This window comes from Meriones unguiculatus, chromosome 2, assembly GCF_030254825.1.
Source record: "Meriones unguiculatus strain TT.TT164.6M chromosome 2, Bangor_MerUng_6.1, whole genome shotgun sequence".
Lineage (NCBI taxonomy): Eukaryota > Metazoa > Chordata > Mammalia > Rodentia > Muridae > Meriones > Meriones unguiculatus.
In genome coordinates, this window is record NC_083350.1 from 104,668,038 (window position 1) to 104,690,983 (window position 22,946).

Sequence of the window (22,946 nt, forward strand, 5' to 3'; positions counted from 1 at the left end):
AAGTGAGAGGAAAACAAATAGAAATCTGGTACTACAAATGCAGGAAAACAATATGAAATCATGACGAAACATTGGTTCTTAAAACCGTGAGTTAGACAGGTGCCTCCTTAGCCAGTCTCACAAAACCGCAAGTCCAACCCTTCTTAGATCCCCCCCCCATCACCTTGTTTTCCTGTTCTTTGTATTAACTGTGAGTTACAGTGACTAATAAAATGATTACTCTCTCAGGATTTAGTTCATGCGAGCACTGATCCACATAAATCATCGACTCCCCTCTCCCTGGTTTCAGAAAGAACGGCATGGATGGGATCTGTGTGTGTGTTGATGAAGAACGTGACTACATCCATCTCAAAGTGGCTTCTACTTCGGAAAAGAAAAATAAACATTAGTTCCATTCTTGACAGAGGTCATGAAGGAGAACAAATCAACTTTAAATAATGGTGAATGGAGCCTTCAAGACAGCTCTCTCTTGCTACGCACACACGTACATGAATGAAAAAGTTTGCTAGTGCTGAAAACTAAATGACACATAAAGGAAACATGAACTCAGGAATATAAGACCAAGGAGTGGTTGGATTTGGAATAGGAGTCCCCTTGGGCTCATAAATTTTGGAATTCTATAACGTATGGAAGGAATGTGAATTTTCTTCTGTTTTGTAGAGGGCTGTAACACGGAGCAGTTAACCACTTATTTTTCTTCACCTTGAAGGTACGAGAGCTTTCATATATGCAGTAAACAGCATCGCTTTAACACCCCTTGCTCTCACACCTGCTGTGTCCCCCCTTTCTTAGAGGCTGGGTATCAAGCTTGGCTGGAAAACAGACAGGAGGCTGAGCTTTCTGATCAGAGCCGCTAGCATCCACCTCGCACAGCTGCCCTAGCTCTTCCATCCAGGACAGGGCTACGGAAGGGTTGCTTATTCCCCGCTCTCACTAACAATGGAATTTTCCAGGCAGGGAGTGGCAGGCGTAGATGTGGAAGCTGACATCAGCTCCCTTAGGCTTTCTTTGTAGCTAGAAATGTTAAGAGGTCATGGTCACATCCATTGTGACTAAACACCTGTGCCAGCCTTTGTTAGGAAAGTTTGTGCTACCAGGCCCCATGCCTCTTCCTAACTGAAAACGCTTCTGAGCTCAATACTTTATCACTGAGTTTTTACCACACATGTATACAGATATGTATGTATGTGTGTATATATATACATATATATATGCAAATTTCTTTTTTTAATAAAAATACTATATATTTAAAAGAATGTTACTTTAAATTAAAATACCAGCATCACCAAGCTTTGTAGTGAATGAAAACAAACAAAGAAAAATCCCTGAGAAGCTGTAAAATTATTCTGACTTCCAAAAATTTAGCTTATATATATATAAAGATATAACTTAAGGAAATGAATCATCTTGGTATTGGTAATATCTGATTATGCAAAATAATTGATTATGCAGAAAGTGCTGTAGTAATTGGGGATGTAAGTCTATATTATCTCAAGCAAATTTCAAAGTTAATATGTGTCCAGGCACATGTGTCACACACAGTGCTTTGAGAAACCTTTCTGTTTGCTTCTTTTAGATCCAAACTCTGGGTTCTCCATCAGCATTTAGTAGTACCAGCCCATTGTGTTTTAAGATGAAACAGTGAGAGGTGCACAGCTCTCCTTCTTTCTGTCTGTGTTCATTTCTGTCTATGTTTTAGCTGACTTAGCACCCAGAAGCCCAGATCTTCCAGTGCAGACTCAGCCAATACAAAGTTGCCTTGCTCTGGAACAGTTTCAGAATACTGCAATCCCAGTTATAGGACCAGGAGGAGGCTAGGTCTGTGTCCCCAGTTTCCTCTGTTCCCAGGACAGCTGCCTTTGATGGTAGCCCAGGGAGCAGTAGAAAACAGCTGTAAGGATTTTGGGATTGCTGTATGAAGCTCTCGCAAGGCACTTTTTGTCCTGATGTATCAGAGACCCAAAGCAGCTCTTTCTTCAGTGACATTCTGGTACTTACTAATGTAGATGTGTACCCCCCTTTTTTTCTTCATTTTTTTTTAACTTAGCCTCATTCTTCTCCATTTGGAGAAGAAAAGATACACCAGTTTGCATTTCAATTTCTGGGAAAAGGTGATCAGCTTCTTCAGTGTGATGTCAGGATAGCATGTGTGCTTCAGGGTCAAGATCCAGTGGAGGGCAGGGAAGATCCTATGTTTCAGTCTTGAATCTGTCACTTACTGAGTCTCCGGGATTATTGCTAACCTCAGTGCTGCTTTTCTTCAGCCAATGCCTGTGTGCTGGGGTTATTCTGAATTGTTGATGAAAGGGAGTATTTAAAACAACCCCGCACAGTGCTTGGCGTACAGTCATCCTCATCTAACGCTCCTCATCCTTTCCATTCTTGTTTTTAGTTTCTTTTCCAACCCTCCTCTTCGTGCTCAAATACTGGGGGGCTTGCTGAGACTGAAGCATCAACCATGGACCCTGCATGAACTGGACCTAGCCCCCCTACAAAGATGCAGGAGACGAACAGCTTAGGCTTCAAGTGGGTACTCTAGTAAGGGAAATGGGGACTGCATCGGACATGGGCTCACTTGCCAGCTTTTAGATTACTTTCTCCTGCAGGACTACGGTGACAGGGCACAGGGGAAGAGAACATGTTTAGTCCTGACAGAACTTGAAGAGCTGGGGTGGATGGGAAAGGGAGTTCCCCTTTTCTGAGGAAACGGGAAGGAAAGGGGAGGGGAGGGAGAGAGGGTAGTACTGGGAGGTGGAGGAAAGGGGCTAACAAGGATGTAAAGTGAATAAAATAAATAAATGAGAAAAAGGAAATATATACATTAAATTAAATATTATATATATTATATATATAAAGAGTATATATATCTATATATCTATATACTCTGTAAAGATTTAATTTTCAAAATACAATCAAAGGTAAAACTACTGAACATTTAAAATACCAGCGTGAAATTTTAAGCACAGAGCTGTTTCTACAGTGAGGTATGGCTTTACTCAAATCACTTGTAGCTACAGTGCGTGGTACTACTCCAGGAATTCTGGAAATAACCCGTAAGGTTCTTCTTCCTCATCTGCTACCATGTACAATCTTAGCCTTACAATGTAGACTTAAAATCTTTTCTATTTTATCCTAGGTTATAATTTAGATTTTGCTGTAATGCATTGTACAAGCCACTGAGAGGTTTGGGCATGATGTAATTTTGCAAACCAAAATTTATGTATCACCAGGTACTTTCAGGAAAATGTAGGAGGGAACAACTTCATTCCACATTTTTCAGTTTATCATAACGTCCTTAAAAGCCGACCTCTGAGGGTAGACAGGAAATGCCAGGAGAGAAGGAAAGGCTGGCATTTTGCTAGAAGGAGGATTGTTTTCCTTCAACACTAAGGGAAGATTGGGTGCTGGCCAGGAAGAACTGAAAAAGAGAATTACCTGGGAGACCCATCTGCAAAACTGAAGGGCTCCTTTGCGGGTGCGTCAGCTTCAATTATTTCTTTACTCTTTATTTTTAATTTTAGCAGGCTTTGTTCAGCGCCCTAACCTTATAATGACTTTTTTTTTTTCCTTGTTCAACAAAAAGGCACTTTCCCTGTCTATCACTTTTCTAGCCTTCTTCCCGCACAACTAATGGAGCAGACAATACTTTTGTTAAACAATGTGCCAATTTTCAAAGGCGCATCCCATCCTCCAAGCTTGCTGAATAACAAACACTCTTGTTGCATAATCCACACTGTCATGCTCTCTCCTCAGTGCCGCACTGAACACTGATTGAGGCTACAACAAACTGGATAGTGATGGTCACCTGAGAGTGCTATTCAGTGTGTGCTAATTCCATTTCCAGTAGTCTTAGAGCAGCCCTTGGGGAGGACAGCAGTGTGTGACAAAGCGTACTTGAAAGGTGAGGGTCAACCAGGCATGTCCTACTGCATAGATGGCTACATGGGACTAGCATATCAAATGCTTCCCCCCACACATGCAAATAAGTTAAAAACCATATAAGGCCTGCCATTTGTATTTGAAGCATGTAACTGTTACATCATACTATCTACAGGGGGTGAGGACTGAGTCTGGACACCTTTGGTTATTTATATATCTTTCATGGCTATTGTCCTGCCTAATCACTGTTGCATGGGCTTTCAGGGGATCCAGCGCCAGTTGCAAACGGGAAAGTTGGTCCATTCTTCACTGACTGCACAGCAAACACTATTAAAGGCAGGGAAAGCCATTTGTTCATGAATATACATTTGATACATATAAATGCTTTGTGTCATGAATATTTATCTCTTTCATGGATTGCAGCTGTTGTGTATTGATAACTATTAACAGGTTGGAAACCATTCTTTAGAAACCTATGCCTGTCATTTGGTGTGCAAAATCAGCCTTGGAAATTTATCTTTTTCCTCCTCTTTCTTTTGTGGGAAAGATAGAATACTCCTGGGGTTTATAATGAGGTTAGTCCTTCAGCAGTTGGACAAAAGAATTTGATAAAAATGAAAGACACCTTTCACAGCAGATTTTACACACGTTAACACATACGACTTAGAGAAATTTACTTAAATTTTATTTTCTATTTTGATTTTCTATAAGATTGCAATTAAGGCAGTATTGCATATACTGACTGGTCTTCAGATTTTGATGAATGTTTCAATGTTGACATATTTAAGAATGTCTGACATGAAATATTAATTACAAGGTAGAGCATATCACCAAGGTGGGTGATTGAGAACCTCTGGCTCTTCTGGTTCTTTGAATAAAAAGAAGAGTTTTGTAGACTTGGGTTTCATGCTCGCTCATGTGGTCTATAATTTATCCACCGCTAATGGTTCTTTGTTCTCCTAGCAAATGACGCTGTCTCCTGCCTTGGTGCATATTTTAGTTCTGTTTTCAGTGTCTGAAATACTTTTCTTTTTGGCAGTTCTGAGTTTTTGAATACTTTCTTATATTCTTTAAGCATCCTCCATAGAAGAAGCAGCTTAAACATCTGTATCTTGGGATAGCCTATGTGCCTTCGATGGCTCACTTAGACCTTTAGGGGCTGTTCTTGCCAGTGCCCTCTCTCATGGTAAGTAAGCCTTGTTCCTAGATCCTTTTGCTGTGCTCCCATGGGATGTTATGTATTTCGTTTATTGCCTAACAGTTATTTGTTTTAGAGTGTGCCTTTTCGATATGAAATTTGCTGATTATAAGAAAATGTCTAACAGATCTCTGCTTCTCATACTATGAGAACTTAGCTCAGCTAACTTGACTCAATAGAGGCTTAAATAAAGGATGCTGTAGCATCGATGGGTACGAGTCCAAAAAAAAAAAAACCTCATTTTTGAAACCTCATGTACAGATCTGAGATATATATATCTCAGATATATATATATTCACATATATACATTATGTATATATATGTATACATAAATATATATATATTTACTTAATTTTTTAAAAAAGTTCTTTGTCTTTTTTACTTTTCAGCTTTAACACTTTTGGGCTCTCTCTGACTAATTCTTACATCAGAATATTTGTGTTACCACTTAGGGTCATGGCCAGTGTGTTCCGGGGAGCTTTTCTTCCTTCCTCAAGCACACACCTACCCCACAAAAGTACTCCACAGGCATGCTTCTCATTCTTTAGTGTGCTCAATCCTGACCCAAGCTACGGAAATGTCCATGAGGCATGTAAGCATGCCTGATCCTAGCGAGCCTTATAAAAGATTTATCTGTTTATTATTCATGTGAATATATGTGTACCTGCATGAATCCATGTGTGCTACATATGTGCAGAAGGCCACAGAGGCCAGAAGAGGGCATCAGCTCCTTTGATACGGACGTTACAGGCAGTTGTGAGGCATCATATGGATCCTGGGAACTAGCCTGTGTCCTCTGCACGATCTGTATATGCGCTTGGCCACTGATCCATCTCTCCAGGACCTACAATGAGCTTCTTCATGTATGTTGAAGTTAACCTTTGCTTTCATATGCTGATCCATTCAGTGCTGTGATTCAGGAGTAGATCATATCAGTGAAGATGCTAAATGTAGTCATTGGCTCCTTTTATTCCGTGCTCATCTCTATTAACTTCATTTCTTCTTGTATGGAAGATCTGCCATTGACTTATCATGCATATCTGCTTATTGACTGCGCTAGGATAACATATGTGTATGTTAATCTTGATCACCAATTTGACAGGGGTTAGAATAATCTTAAAAGTAAATGTCTGGGCAGGCCCATAGGGAATTTCCTAGGTTGACCGAAGTAGAAAGACCTATGCAGAATGTCATTCACACCATCCCATGGGCTGGAGTCCTGGACTGAGTAAAGAGCAGAAATGAAACTGGGAACCGGCATTCATCAGTTGATGCTTCTTGACTGTAGGTGCAATGTAAGCAGCTGCCACAAGCCCCTGCCACCAGGCCTTCCCAACCACCAGGGACTTGAACTGGCAGTCCAAATAAACTCTTCCCTTCTTTCTTTCTTTCTTTCTTTCTTTCTTTCTTTCTTTCTTTCTTTCTTTCTTTCTTTCTCTATCTATTTATTTATTTTAACTCTTCCCTTCTTAATTTGCTTTCTTTATGTATTTTACCTTAGCAGCAGCAGCAACAACATAATTCAGGTAACAACAACTTTCTTTATATATGTAAATAACTCACAATTATTGATATTAGGAAGAGATGGAAAAGATTTACTTTTTACTTAGAAGCAAATTATTCTCCTTTCCCCCCCTGATTTTTGCCTTTCTCTTTGAAGCCTAGACTTCAGATATTCATGGTTCCGTTAATACATCCTGGGACTGGGATGGGGATGAGCTCCAAGCATCTACCAATGCAGAGCAGTGTTCAGGGACCCCCATCAAGTACTTGTTGACAATGATAACAACCCTGATAAAATTCAGGTCAGTTAACTGGACCCGTGTGCATTTGCAGTGGCAATGACAGTTGGAGTGTTTCTTTGAATTGCAATGCTTTGCCTAGTTTCTACCAGCCTGGAGTAGAGTCCCAGAACTAGGCTGGTCATTGGTGAAGACAGCGCAGGCAAATGCCTCTGTGGAAATTTCAGGTTCTCAGAAAATGATTTCTTGTCTGACTTTCACTTTACTTGAATGTTCACTAGTTATCTCTTGGGCTATTCTATTTGTCTGTGTGTGGTTGATCATACCAAAGAAGATTGGAGAGATAGAGACTGCTATTTCAGAAACGGGAAGGCATTCTGCTTCAGAGAAGGGAGGATTTCAGTTTATTCTGGAGGAACATCTAAACAGTTGCAGAATGGGCTGCAACTTTCATCTATGTAAGAACACATAGATGTGCTTTCTTTCTTTGTCTCAGCCAAGTGCAGCATCCTGAGATTGAAGAGGACAGGTTATAGGGTGCGTTGAGTACAGAATTTGTAGAAAGATAAACTTCACCCATCCAAAAATCTCAGATGCTACTTAGCATTACCCAGACCCACTCATTAGTTGAATATTTTTGAAATAGTTTTTCTTTTTGTTTTTCAACATTTTATTGTTTTCTGTATTTAGCTGTAAAAGCAAGTTCTAGTGTTTATTAATATTAATGCCAAATACAAGGAAGAATACACATTGAATCTCAACGGTACATAGACTTCTCATTATTCAGAGTATTGGCTATTATACATACATGCAGTAAATCCACACAGTCAAGAAATACAAGAAAACCTTCTTGTTTGTTTGCCAAGTCATGCTATGATTAATAATGCCCATTGCATTGGGACAGAAAGCCATAAGAGACTTCAAATCAATCTTCCAAATCAGAGATCAATTTTATGGAAAATATGAGTGTGTTTTGTGATTTTATAAGAACATTCTTTTCATTGAATATTTACTTCTATTCCTTTCAGATACCATGTTCCAATATATCTTATGTTTAAATTGTTGTTTCAACATTAAATGACCCCATTTTGGGTAATTATTTGTCTCATTGTACTTTCTTATCCCTCAGTTTTTTTTGTTTACACCCCCTCTCTTTTTCAATCTTAATATTTATGTCATCCACACGAAAGAAGCCTTATTGATATTCAGTTTTATATGATCTTCAAAAATGTTAACTTGACCTCTAATTTCTATTCTTATTTCCCTTGCATAAAAATTACGAGGAAAACAAATGAATACCTGTACAAACTGTGAACAAGAACCCCACAAAGTTTGTTTCCCAGGAAAGAAAACAACTGAAGAGAAAGAAGAGAGCAAGTTGATTGTTTTCTGAAACTTCAGCAATTTGATCATGATAATACACCTTCCTTCTGTTCTCAAGTGTAGAATCACACATTACACCAAGTGTCGAAAGTCACAATGCTCAGGAAGATGGGATCTTTATCTCAGAGTAAGGTCTGTGCAGAGTTTGACTACCATTTGCAGAGAAATGACTTTTCTAATTCTGCCTCTCAGGACGAGCAGCTATTGCCACGTCTTCTTCCGGTGGAATCAGAACAATCAGAGTTACTAGTGCCTAAACACAAGCGCAGCGGTGGCGGGAGGAAAGAGTGCCCGTTTTATAAAAGCAACAGGAAATACAGATCACGTATTCCTTCAAGGTGAATTGGCTTCCTAAGAGAATTATAAGAGGCACCTGAGAAGACCCACTGGGTCTTCTTTTCACTTTCTCAATGGCACAGAGGAATGAGGGGCATGAGAACAAGCAGTACATGACCCTTTCTCTAGTCGGGCTCCCTGCTTGCAAAGTCTTCAGCTGGGGAAATGGAAGAATCTTGAATGCTAGCATGTAAGAACTTCTCTTAGCTCAATGTCTGAATTGAACTTGACAACTCTAATTTTCCTGGGCTTTTGGCAAGCCTCATGGCCACTCCAAATCATTTCTCATTTCATTTGCTTATGTCTTTCAGAATTATCTTTAGGGTGGCTTTGAGGGCCTGGCTCTTGGGAAAGACACTTAGTTTCAAATAGCTTAGCCAAACTAAGATGGAGTTAAAGTTGGGTGCACCACAACAGAACCTCTATAATCTATATTTAGTCATAAAAATTAAAGGCAAGAAAATCCATTAGGCCACCTGCTCCCTGCTCTTGAAATACTCAGGGAACATGGTGGAAGAGTCCCTTAGACTCCTACTGTTTTCCAGAAGGTTAATAAAGTGTCCTCAGAGATGGATACAGAAGGCTCTTCTGTGCCAAATTAGGTTGCTCCAGAGCACATAGGAGAAAATGCTCATAGATCAATCAAAGAATTCTGGTCTGGGGAATACACACACACACACACACACACACACACACTCTTCCCCAGTAAGCCAATTTAATTCCTTGATTAATTCCCTGCCTACTGCACTCAAATCATATTCCAATTTTGAATGCTCATTTTCATTTTGCTAAAATTATTTTCTTCAGTCATTTTCCATGTAAAAATTTCAATGAAAATGAAGTCTTTTAAATCGAGTTTTAAAATTCTAATAAATAATTACAGCTCTTGCACTTTGGAAATTTTGTCATATGTGTATTAGACCCATCAAGTTTATGTGTTGGAAATAAAATGTTGACATGAAGAGTTTATAGAATAGTTATAGTTTTACCAATTTTCAGTAAATAGTGAATTTTACTGTGCCATTTTTGTTTTATTTTGTTTCATCGTTATTATTGATTTTACTTATAAATTGGACAAATACACTAGCTTATCTTTATTTCTTAGCTAACTCGGCAAGCATTTTGTATCTTCTGTGTGGAGAGTTCTGCATTGTAGAAGATGCAGCAACTCTAACACTAACCTGATTCATAGTATGTTTTTCTGTCTCTTTGGGTATTGCATTCCGAGGAGACTTGTCTTAGCTTGGAGTGAGGGTGTCGTACCAAGTATATCATAGATATTGGATGTCAATATGTGTCAGTGCAAACTAAATATGTTCCTGAGGAACAATAGGGATTTTTTTTTTTCAGCTCTGGAGTTGACAAGTCCTAGGTAAAGATGCTTGTGGATCAACTGTCTGTCTGGTGAGGACCACTGTCTGACATAAGATGTTCTCTCCTTGCATCTTTACATGAAGACAAAAAGGATATCTTGCTCTCTTTCTCTTTGGAAACACTAAGACCATCATGAGGGCATTACTTAGTACTGTCACATTGGTGTTTTAACACACACATTTTGCATCACATAGCCTCTTGTTATTTGATCAAAAAGATCTCTTGGTAATTTTAGCTCTTCTCTTTAGGTATACAGTTTATTTGAGTTCATTTACATATGTGGTGAAAGATGTTTACAACTTTGTTCTTTATGCTTTTATTTTTTATTTTATTTTTTGGTGGTATGAGAATCAAACCCAGGTGTTTGTGTATGTGAGGATTACTTCATTCTTTGCTGAGTGTACATCCAGTTTTCTTAAGGCTATTTATTGACAAGCTGTCCCTTACACATTGAATTGTTACCACCCTTGTTCCAGATCAACTGCTGACAAGCATAAGGGTGTGAAGATTTGTACAAAAATGTCATCAATTTTGTATGTACATGTGCACTCACTTGTGTGTGCCAATACATGTGAAGTCCAGAGGTTAAGGTTGGGATCTTCCTTATTTTCTCTCAGTCGCTTCTTTTATTTTATTTAATTAATTCATTAATTTATTAATTTTGAGAAAAGGTCTTTCACTGAACCTGGAGCTCACTGATTAGACAACGTTGGTTAGTCAGCGAACTCCAGGAATCTTCCTTTCCCCAGTTCCCTGTTGTGGCTATTACATATATCTGCTGCTGTTCTCTGATTTTGTACATGGGTTCTTGGAATCAAACACAGGTCCTCATGCTTTCACAGCCATTACTTTACCTACTGAGGTATCTCCTCAGCTCTTCAATTAAATTGTTTTGAATTCAGTGTACACTCTTATGCAAGGACAATTATCTTGCTTATGATAGTTTTGTAGTAATTCTTGAAAATGAGATGTATGAGTTCTCTAACTTTTTTCTTTTTAAATTGTTTTGGAGGTTGTGAGTTTTCCTGCTCAGATGATTGACAGGCATGTTTGAATTGACTTTTTTTTTTCAACTTTATTTATTTGGAGAAAAACAAAAACCCCTCAACCCAAAGGATGGGATTTTACATTTCAAGATATCTCCCAAGTAATGTCGAAAGATTACAAATTATTTTCACAGAAGATATTTTTGTATGGAAGGGAAAACTATGTCTTTGTTCTTTTTTTACAAAGATTCTAGCAATTTTAAAACATCTCTACCCTATCCTGGAGATACAGCTCACGTTCCATTCATCCTCATCTTTCTTTTTTCCTCCTCGTTCTTAAAACAATGCTTTATTAGTTCCTTGAGAATTTCATACATGCACACAACATATTTGATCATATTAATTTCCTACTCATTCCCATATATCCTCTCAGATTTACCTTCCACCCCAACTTTGTGTTTCTTTGTCTCCTTCTTCTTCCCATTCTCCTCCTCTTCTTTCTCCTCCTCTTCCCCTTACTCTTTTTTTCTCATCTTTTATTCTCCCTTCTTCTTCCCCCCACCAGCTCTAATTTATACTACCTATATACTCACAAGTCTAGCCGCTGGGACATGGTCTTCATACCAGGAGACAAACCCATAAAAAAAAAATGATACACCAAAAACTGTCAACTGTTAACAGATAAATGTTGGGGTACATGAGCTCCTCTCTCCTCCAGTGTTAGAATGTTGGCTGGCACTGTCCAGTCAACCACAGTTGCTGTGAGCTCATGAGCACAGTGGTCCTGTTGTATCCAAAAAGACACTGTCTTTCTCTGGTCCTTCCCAATCTCTGGCTTTTAAAATTTTCCACCCCCTTTACTGGGATGAGCCCTGAACTTTGGAGACACTTGATGTGATACAGATATGCCATTTGTGGTGGAGAATTTCACACACATTTATTTTCTGCACTTTGATCAGTTGTGAGTTTCTGTACCACTTTTTCTGTATTACCTGTATTTTTCTGTAGTACCTGTATTTTGTATTATCATCATCTACTGCACAAAGAAACATCTCCAAAGACCACAGACAGCTGCAGTCATCTTTGGATACAGAGACGTGAATTGTAAGGCATGTTTGATACTATCTATTTATAATGTAATAGTATTGTAGTATGCTATATTATCTAGTGTAGTATATCTAGTATAATAGTAAACTTAGAGTGTAATAGTAACAGTTCATCACAGGGGCCTCTGAGCTCACTAAACATGAGTTCTTGGTCAGAACTATAGCACCATGGAGGCGTTACCTCCCGTGGAGTAGGTGGTAAGTCTGTTCAGATAGTGGCTGATTAACCCCATAACATTTATGCCAGTATTAAACCCAAGTTCGTATCTCACCATGTGGGTCATTAGAACACTTATAAAAGCTAGCCTGCAGGGAGGAGGATTACCGATAATTACCATTTCTCCAAGTTCTGTAAGCAAAGTCTGTGGTGTCTTCAGCAAAGGATCTCATGATCAAGTTCTGGTCGAAAAGATAGAGCAATGGCAGTGGCCTGTATTGTTTTGCATCTCCAGGTCACTTCTGAAGCCCATTAAGATTGGGCCTTTTATTTGGCGACCTGTGACTTCTGGGTGGGGGAATTATTCATTGTATAGATCAACTCTAACTAAACGTTTATGTATGACTACAAATGTGTATATGTGTTCACATGGAGCTTATACATGAGTTGATCATGGGATTGTGGCCCTCTTACACCTTGATTTCAATCATGTGACAGGATATCAGATTTTTGCTCTGCAGAATTGTAAAGCTATACAGTTTCCCTTTTAAGCCCACAAATTGTAATAATTCATTGTGGCAGCCCCAGGAAACTAATGAAGGGACACCATGATATACCTTCTAAGTCTTGTGCATGTATTTGGTGTATCTGTAAGTTACAAGATCTGTAGTTATTGCTTTCATTCCCTAATTATCCTTCGACCATCACACATGTTTCTTTAGTTATAATGATTCATGACTTTTTCTGTTCTGTGGGAGCACCTAATACAGATTCATGCTAGCACAGGTCAGATTATTTTAGATTGCAAAACACTAGCCCAAACCCCATAACACAACAAAATCATCATTTCCTGATGATTATGAAACCCGTGGAACCGGAATTTGTCAGAGCAGGTGCAGGTGGTTTGGTCTGGCCCGTTTACCTAGGTAGGGACTTGCTAACTAGACTAATATTGTTGAGTGGTTGAACTCTCATGTAGTCTTTTTTCAGCCATATGACTGGTGTTTGGACTTTAACGACATAAAACTGGGGCTTTCCATCGATGGCTGAGTAATGTCCATAAGTAATATTTCTAAAACTTTTCAGCATTTTAATGTCTATGGGCTAAGAAGGAATACCCCAAGAGGTGGTATCAGGAGAGTGAAAAATTCAAGTCCCATGGTGCTATGTGGACACAAAATACTCCTGTTTCTTCAAGGAGGTAGAAAATAGAGTATTCTAAGCTAAGTATGTATGCCCATGGTCTATGAACACAGATTAAAGTTACCTTAAACAACATGTTCCATTGTCAATGGGGTCACATGAGCTTTTATAGTTACAGAACAAAAGAAAGTCATAAGCCCACACATATATCAAATTCTGCTGTGACTGCCATTGTACAAAGACAGGGATTTACAATTCTATGGACGTATATGACCTTAACACCCCAGAGTGAGGAGATGGGGGTGGAGACTTAAGGTGGCTTACAGTAGAAGAGGGAAATCTCTTCTGTGTGCTTTGGAAGGGAAAGCATTCTTAGATTCAGGGTGGGTGAAGACAGCAGTCTGCTAAATTTAACAATGCATTCCGAAGGTTGTAAGTAACAGTCACCACTCTGTTAGGTCAGATAAAGAGGTTGGCAGTAAATGGTTATTAAGGGGACTAAAGATAGCCCTGGGGTAATTTTCGTTCTTAATCTGTAGCATTCCATTTGTCCACAGAGTTCCAGGCAGCAAATCAGCCTGCTAGATATTAAAGCAATGTGGCTTTTTAAATAGAAATCTATTTCACAATTTCAGTCACAACCAGTTGTACAAAGTAATGCAAAGGCCACCAAGATTCAAGGAGAGGTTTATCTACGTGGTCTTTTAGGGGACATTGAGTGGCTTACTGCAGAAGAGCACGTGCGGGTGGGAGATACTGTGTGGCCAGCCATCGAAAGTCATCCACAGTTATCAGAATACAGGGCGTTTTGTCTTAATATTGTCTGCTTTATCGTCATGCTTAGGAAAGCTGAGCTGCTGTCTTTATATTCTGAGTACAAATCACTTAATAAATGCCCGTGTTAAAAGAATAAGGTTCAGAAGCAAAGACCTTAATGTGAAAAGTAGGGTAGAACTGACAATCAGTCTTTCCATCGACTGGGATGAGCAGTGAAGAGAAGGCAGCGTGGTGTGGCTTTGCCCTAAGCTCTCTGCACTTCTGTTTTCCTTTCCTTTCTTTTTCAGCCACAACTCAAACATTCACCTTTCCAGTAGCTCTTGGTCATCACCTTTAATTCTGTTTTCCTTTCAGCTTCACCTTGGCAACATTCTGCCCTGGATCACCTCACCTTTCCCCTGTCTCTGAAAGATTGACCATTTCCAGACAAAACTAAAGTAGGATTCCAGGGTGTCGCTGCAAGGTCATGGTTAGTGCTTCTATTACTGAGTTGGAACAGATGTGTAAGCCAGCTGGCTTAGCTCCAGAATTCGCTTTATCTCTCATGTCTCCTTCTGAGGTCTAGGTTGAAAGGGCAGCAGATACCTAAGTTGTGTTCTCCCTAAGGTGTTCAAAAACTGGAGAACTAAGTAGAACCATGGAATGCTTTTAGGGACTAGTGTGAAAGCTAATGCTCTGTGCCTTGTTCATAGGCCACTGCTCAAAGTGAGTCACATTATGAAGCCAAACAACAAGGGAAGGCACACCAGTAGTTTAGACATGCTGCTGTCTCTTATCTTTTCTACCATCTTTCCAAAGAGCCATTTCTAATTTTATACCCCCTCACTTTTTTCTTTTCTTTTCTTTTTTTTAATGAGCAACCTTATTCAGGGAAAATGAGGCCAAAAACAAGCTCAGAGGCACAGTAGAGCTCTTTCAGCAGATACCTTAGGAACTCTGAGAGTACTCTTACACCAGGCACTTATAAGTGAAAATCACTTCTATCTTCATGGAAATTATATTCACTGTTCATTTTAGTGCTAATCTTTCTCATTCTTTTCTGGATCCTATCTGTCCCCTCTCTGACTTTTAATTCCCCAGTTTTATAATTTTAAATTATTCTTTTCTTTTTTAGCATAATGGCTACAAGGAACTATGGAAGCTTTCAACCATCCAGTTATATATTATTTTATTACATGAATATGTACAAGTATTAGTTTAAAAGACAAAAAAAAAACATGCCAAGAGAACTCAGGATAGAATTGAACAAACAAGCAGCATGGGTAACTGTGTGGGTGACTCCAAATGAGAATTTTATATTCTTTATACATTATTCTCTGCAATGTACAAAGTGTAAGAATGTCAAGAGGGTCTTGTCATAAGCAGACTTGTCTTATATGCTCTTATCACCTAAAGTTTTGATTCTACTAGATTTTAGGCTAGCATACAAAGTAACGGGTTTCATCATGGTTTCTCTCTATATGCCACTATACTTTGTTCTTACTCTTTTCCATCTATGATGGTTTGAATGAAAGTGGCCCCATAGGCTTACATATTTGTATGTTTAATCCTCAGTTGGTGAACTGTTTGAAAATTTTTCTTTGAAAGATTAAGAGATTTGGTCTTGTTGGAGGAAATTTGTCTCTGGGGGAGGGCCTTTAGGGTTCTAAAAGTTCACTTAGAGTCTCTCTCTCTCTCTCTCTCTCTCTCTCTCTCTCTCTCTCTCTCTCTCTCTCTCTCTGCTTGCTGCTTGTGGATCAGGATGTAGAGCTCCCGCCTACTTGTAAAGTAAGTTGTCTGCTTGCCCCTTTCCATGAAGATGATGGCCTAAGTCTGAAGCTGTGAGCAGCTTCCCCGGGGAAATGCTTTCTTTTCTCCGGGGTTCTTTGGACACATTGTGTCTTCACAGCAATAGAGCAGTAACTAAGACATTCCCCCTTGCTGCAACCCTCAATGCCCCTTACTCTTCCAGCCGCCTCTCTCTCACTTCTAATTAGCACCCTTCCGCTTTCTTATTTCACACATGACAGTCCCCTATTTCTTACATCCCTTATGATCTCTTCCTCCCCTTTAATGTTTCTTTTCTAGATTTATGATTACCCACAGGAATGAGTTTGTACACACACACAGAGACAGAGAGATTTTAATATAGTCTCTAAGTATAAATGATCCCTCTGAGTTTGGCATATTTTTGTTTAACATAATGGCTTCTAGTTACATCCAGTTTTCTGCAAATGTCATGACTTAATTTTTCTTTATGGGTGCATAAAATCCACCGTATACATATATTATATTTTCATTGTCAGGTCATCTATTTATGATCTGGACTGTCCCATGTTGTGACTACTGTGAATACTGCAGTAATAAGCATGAATCTGTAAGTATCTCTGTGATATGTTGACATAGAGTACTTTTGGACATATAGTACAGGTATTGCAGTAATTCTGCTTTCAATTTTTTGAACAATCTCCATACATCTCCATACATGGCAGCTGTAAAATTTTACCTTGGACTAGCAGTATGATAGGGCTTGTCTTTCCCCACATCTTTGCTACCATTTGTTGTTATTTGTTTCATCAACAATAGTCATTCTTATTGGACACAATCTTAATGCAGTTCCACGTTGCATTTCCCTAATGATATTGAACACTTTTCTTTTTTTTTAATTCTTTTTTCCTTTTCTTTCCTTTTCTTCTTAAAAAAGAATTATTTATTACTTATACACTATCCTGTCTGCATTTCTACCTGCAGGGAAGAAGGGGGCACCGGATCTCATTATAGATGTTTATGAGCCACCATGTGGCTGCTGGGAATTGAACTCAGGACCTTTGGAAGAACAGCCAGTGTTCTTAACCTCTGAGTCATCTCTCCAGCCCCTGAACATTTTTTTTCAAGTATTTATTGACCATTTTTCTTTCTAAACTATCCACACAGTTGATTCATGCATTTAGTGATTGGATGATTTGGTTTGGACATTTAACTATTATACTTCTTTATATATCATAGGTCGTAATTCCTTGCCTAATGTGTAGTTGGCAGAGATTCTTTTCTTCCCATTCTGTCTCTGTGCTGCTGATTGTTTTCTTTTCTGTTATCCCTAGATACTAAGTCTGGGAAATCCCATGTTCCTGAAGTCAATTCAGCAAGCTAAGATGATGGATCTGGAAGGAGATCATCCCATGTGCAGGCGTTAGGACAACATTCACTTATTAATATATTATCTCACCATTTCTCAGGCCCAGGAGTCTGGATATGGCATACCTGAGCCCTGTGGTCAGAGTCTTATGAAATTACAGTTTGGAGTTAAAAAGTCTCATTTGAGGTTTGGGACATCTTAATTCATTGGTTGTTGGGAGAGACCAATGGAAGAGCAGTCGTAAGAGCGACAGGCCTGTTTTCTTTCTGCTGACGAGTCAGCCACTGTCCTCAGTGGCTGCATGCCAAGTCTGTCTCTCAGAGTAGCCAGAAGGGGTCTTGATAGGCAGTTCACAATGTGATTATTTCTTAAGCTACCGGTGAGGATGTCTTGCTTTGAATCTCTTTGTCTGGACTCTATTTTAGGTGGCTTATATGTGTAAAGCAGACCCACCCAGGAAAATATCTTTTTTGACTAACTCAAAAGGAAGTCATTTAGCTACAGCTGTACGATTTCATCTCATTTGGAATGTGATGTAAAGTAACCATGCATGAATCTCATAAGATTGGCCTGTATTCAGCACAAGAGAATAAGAGAGGGTGTGCATTCCAGGGAGGGAGACTAGGGCCAATTTACAATTGTCCTTACCACATATTAGAACACCAAATTGATATGTACCTTGTACATGTAAAACTTTTAGAGATCACACATTTATCTTCATAATATAAGCTTGGGTTGCGTTTTATGTTTTGTGCTTAATAATTTGTCATTTTTAATTTTTAAAATGTAGGGTTTTTTTTTCTTTAATTGTCATTACAAAAATTGGTTTTTCCTTGTTGGATTTTTTTTCTTGAATTATATTTTTACTTATTTATTTCTTTGGCTTTATTCCCTCACTTCAACTGTAATGCTCTAGTGCCCCCTTGAAAGCAAGTTCAAGGAATTCATGTTTTGAATTCATAACCACTTGCAAGTATGTGTGCTCTTACAGTTTTACATACTCTGGAAGGATGTCGAATTCAAGTTGAATGTGACCTCTTCTTTTGAAAGTTTGGAGAGGTTGTAGTCTGTCTTTAGGGCTCAGGTAAATGGTATCGTTAACATTAAAGATAATGTGGTTCAGGTTGAACGCAGAGTGCATCTGGAGAAGAAACTCCAGAAGTAGGAGGAAGGTCCAGATGGCGCAGGACCCTGGAGAGTATGTGCTAAGAGAAGGCCTGGAGGGACAGCAGTGGTTAGTAACACTGAATATTGCTGAGAGGTCTGAGCTCCCTAAAAACTCTCCTTTAACTTCAGCCTCAGGTGGCCGTTGTGACTAGCAAAGTGAGAGATGTGGGAGTAGGTGAGAAATCCCCAGAAGGGCAGGCTCAGACAACGTCCTAGTCATTTGTCTAAGGATGTGCAAAGGAAGGGATGTTGTTTGATTTAAAAGATTACTAGGATTGTTGGATTAGTTGCATGTTGATTTTTAATTAATTAACTTACTTATTCACTTTATATCCCAATTATAGCCCCTTCCCTCCTCTCCTCCATATCTCACCTTCCCTCCCTCTTCTCTCATCCCCCCTTCCCTTCCCCTCAGAAAAGGGGAGCCCCTTATCCCCAACCCATTGCAGCACAACAAGTCATATCAGGATTGAATGCATCCTCTTTTTAGGTGTCCTGGCAAGGCATCCCTGCCAGGGAGAAGTGATTGAAAAGCATGCAACAGAGTCCTTGTTAGAGAAAGCTCTCTGGCACTCCTTACTAGGGTATCCACATGAAGACCAGGCTGCCCCTTGGGGAGAACGTTGATTTTGATTTTTTTAAAAGATACTAATAAGGCAAAAAGAGATAACCCAAAGAATCAATGGACAAAATAAAACAACTAGTTGAAGTATTACATTTGCAGTGCAGACAGAGAGATTTATGATTAAAGGGAACTGAACATTAATTGTATAGTTTCATTAAGAAAAACAACAGGATAGAGAGAGACATGATGGTCTGTGGATTCTGTTGGGAGAAAATGAAAGAGTATGTAATTGACCAGGCATCATGTAGAATGTAAAGCTTGAATCTTTTTAGAGAGACAAGATTAGATTGCTAAGTGGCTCCGAGAGTCCTATTGAAGTTGGTAAGCTTAAAATTTTAATTATGTCAATTATTCTAGTTATATAATTTCCCCCTAAAATCTGTACTCCTTTAGAGGTTTTCAACTGGTAATTTTCATCAGAATTACATGAAAGCTTTCCTATGTCCCTCAGATGAGGCTGGACGATTCAGACTTCTTCCTATGAGACCTGCTATTTGTCTTTCCACCATGTCCACATTTTTTTCATCTTCAAAGCATAGAAGAGCATCTTGCCATAAGATGTAATGCTCTTGATGGTTAGGCTGCTTTCACTCAGCCCATCTCACCTCCCTGTTTATTACTCCATATGCCAACAACAACAGGCTAACATGGGATTTAACCGCCCCTCCAATAGTGCGTGATACTTTCTCTTCTGTTAGCCACTTGGAGCCTCAGTTGGAGAGCCAGAAAAGCAGCACATCTTAATGACACAGATAATGTTTAAACCTACATCATCAGTTACAGACACCACACTGATTCCTGTCTATCTATCTATCTATCTATCTATCTATCTATCTATCTATCTATCTATCATCTATTATTTTTATATAGGTCTCCCTTGCTAGGAGACTGGACTTCCATATTTAGATACTTTTGCTAAATGTAATTCAGAACACAATATAGTACTTGTGACTGAAAGAGTTTGAACATATTGGTACCTCTGTTAGAAGCGCAGAACAGAATCAGCAAGTTTGTTCCGGATACTCCAACATCTGCACAGCAGTCTAATCAAGGCTGGGGAAAAAAAGTAAACTGAATGCAAACCAAGAGGGCCTGATGTCCAAAAGTGCCAGCGCTATAGGACATGGGGTTTCATAAAGAGTTAGACTCTTCAGAATGTGTGAGAGAGTATCAGATGGGTCTAATGCAATGCATGGTCATGCCAAATAACAATTTAGAACTGTCCATTTTTCTTGCAAATAAAATCCTCCTTGACGATCTTTGCAAGATGACTTCCAGCAGAGTCAGGGAACAACAGCCAGAGGATGGCAGGTTGAGCAGCCAAGTGCTTAGTCAGCAAGAAGACATAACAAGTACCATAACAAGCATCATGGGGTTGTCGCGGAAGCTTGATAGTAAAAAAGGTAAATGGAGAGGAGACGCTGGGGTCACAGGGAAGTATGTGTTCTTTAAGACTGGAGACATATAACTGCCCATATGTACTTAACTATGCGTATAAATATTATAAGTGATCTATGAGTCAGAAAAAAATGGGAAAGATGATAGGAAGACAGAGAAAGAAAGGGAGATGGGAAGAAGGGAAGAAAGAAAGAAAAGAAAGGAGAAGAAACAGGAACAAGTGGTGAAAGAAGTTCTCTGAAGGGAAAATCAGTAGATGGACAGAGAGAAAGAGAGAGAGAGAGTTTTAGGTAGAAAGAAATTCTGTGAAGAAAGATGGTTCTGTAATTAAGAGAGCATGCTGCTCTTGCAGAAAGCTGTAATTCAGTTCTCAGCAGCCCTTGTAAGTGGCTCAGAACCATCTGTAACTCCAGCTCCAGTGTATCTGACTCCCCTTCTGGTCTCTGCCAGTACCTGCACTCACATGTATCTATGCACACACAGAGACACACAGTCACACACACATACACAGTCACACACATACACACAGTCACACACACACACACAGTCACACACATACACAGTCACACACACACACACAGTCACACACACACACACAGTCACACACACACAATGAAAAAAATAACAAAAGTAAATTTTAAAAGAAAATAAGAAAGAAATCCTCTAGAAGGATACAAGTCAGTAAAATGCAGTATAGGCATACAGAGATAAAGAAAGGGCTCTTCTATGCTCTCCCATTTTTGAATGTGCGGATGTGCACGCACATGTGTGTAGAGGTCAGAGATCAACACTAGGTGTTTTCCTCGGTTATGTTCTACCTTATAGTCATTATTTATTTATATATTTGGTTGTTTATTTTCGAGGCAGGGTTTCTCATGGCATCTGGTGCTCGCTTTTTCTACTAGACCAGCTGTCCAGCAAGCCCCAGGGATCCTCCTATTTCCACTACGCCAAGCCCTTTGCCAACTGAGCGATCTCACTATTAACGGTGAGAGTACCACACCCAGCAGTTTGTGTCCTGAAACCATGATTAGGGTTGGGGAGGGAATGAAGAATGGACAGACACCTAGAGACATATACAGAAAAGCTGGGGTCACATGGGGGTGTACTCACTCTGACTGAATGACACTTAAAACTGCCCGGAACCTGGAACCTCAGCATACTTACCGGATACAGCACAGGGTTACAAGAGGGAGCTTAGTCTTGGTAGGAGGCTTTGTAGGTGAGCAGCTCCAGACTGCAAACATCCAAGAGGAGGAAGCTTTAGTTGATAGTTTTTGTATACACTGACCATTTGTTCATAAACACTTGAACTCCCCAAGTTTTTCTTGCACCCCCAAGAAAAGCTTTGGCATTTCTGTGAGCCTGGCCCATATGGGGAATAGCTTGGTCAGTTCCCAATTTTCAATGAATCCAAGGCCTTCAAGTCCATGCCTATGTCAACAGAATGTACTAACTCAGGGCTGCTCTGCTCCCTACAGTGAGGGAGGAGGGATTGAGTCAGGGCTTTACAGAGCAGGTTTTGAAGGAAAAGGGAAATGTTGATGAATTCAAGGAAATGTATACTGGTGACGGTTGGGCTCAGAGACCACAAATCCGAATAACTGGAGATATGGTTCTATGATAGCAGCTCTCAGCATCAAGATTTTAGTCTGTCTAGTATAGACATTTACATGAGATATTGCTCTTTTTATTTTGGGGTATATACAACTATATTATCTCCTGGGATACAACCATTTTCAAATCTATAATAAATGCCAATTTTGATTTCTCCAAGGATACCGCTCAGAGGATTTATCATGGGTGCCTCTTATGAAATAATCATGAAATATGCTATCTAAGAAGTCTTGCAAATTGTACCAGCTAAACAGATGGCACAGCTCTGCAATATAAGCAGCAATGCCCTCACCAGCTGTTAGGTTTGTTTGCGAAATTTAAATCTCTACACAATGGATGCTGGTGGTGATGACAAACGAATATCAAAATCCTACAAGTTCTATGTAATGAAATATGCCACATTTAGGACAGATTGGAGTAAAAAAGTGTTTTATTATTGTATTTTATGTGCAGTAGAGACTTGTAGAAAATACAATAATACGGTTTATGTCGGGTATGCTTCAAAAAAGGAAAGCATAAACCCATCTATAACACTGAAGAAGCATCTGGCTATATAAATGGTCCTACACTGCCTCAAATCTTGATTTCCACATCAGCATCTGTGATATTTTACTACCCTTGAATAATTAGCTGTTTTCCTTTTCTCTTCCTAGTATCGTGTGTGTGTGTGTGTGTGTGTGTGTGTGAGTGTGTGAGTGTGTGCATGCATGAGGTTGTGCATGTGTGCTTGTTTGTGTTGTGAATATGTGTTTGCATGTAAGCAGATGCTCATACACTTGTGTGCACACGCATGTAGATACTAAACGCTGATGTTGGGTGTCATCTTTCATCACCCAGGTGCCTTATTCATTGAGCTAGGTTCTCTCAGTCAAACCCAAAGTTCCCTAATATGGCGACTGTCCCTAGTCAGCTTGCTGTGGTGAAGTCCATCTCTGCTTTCTGA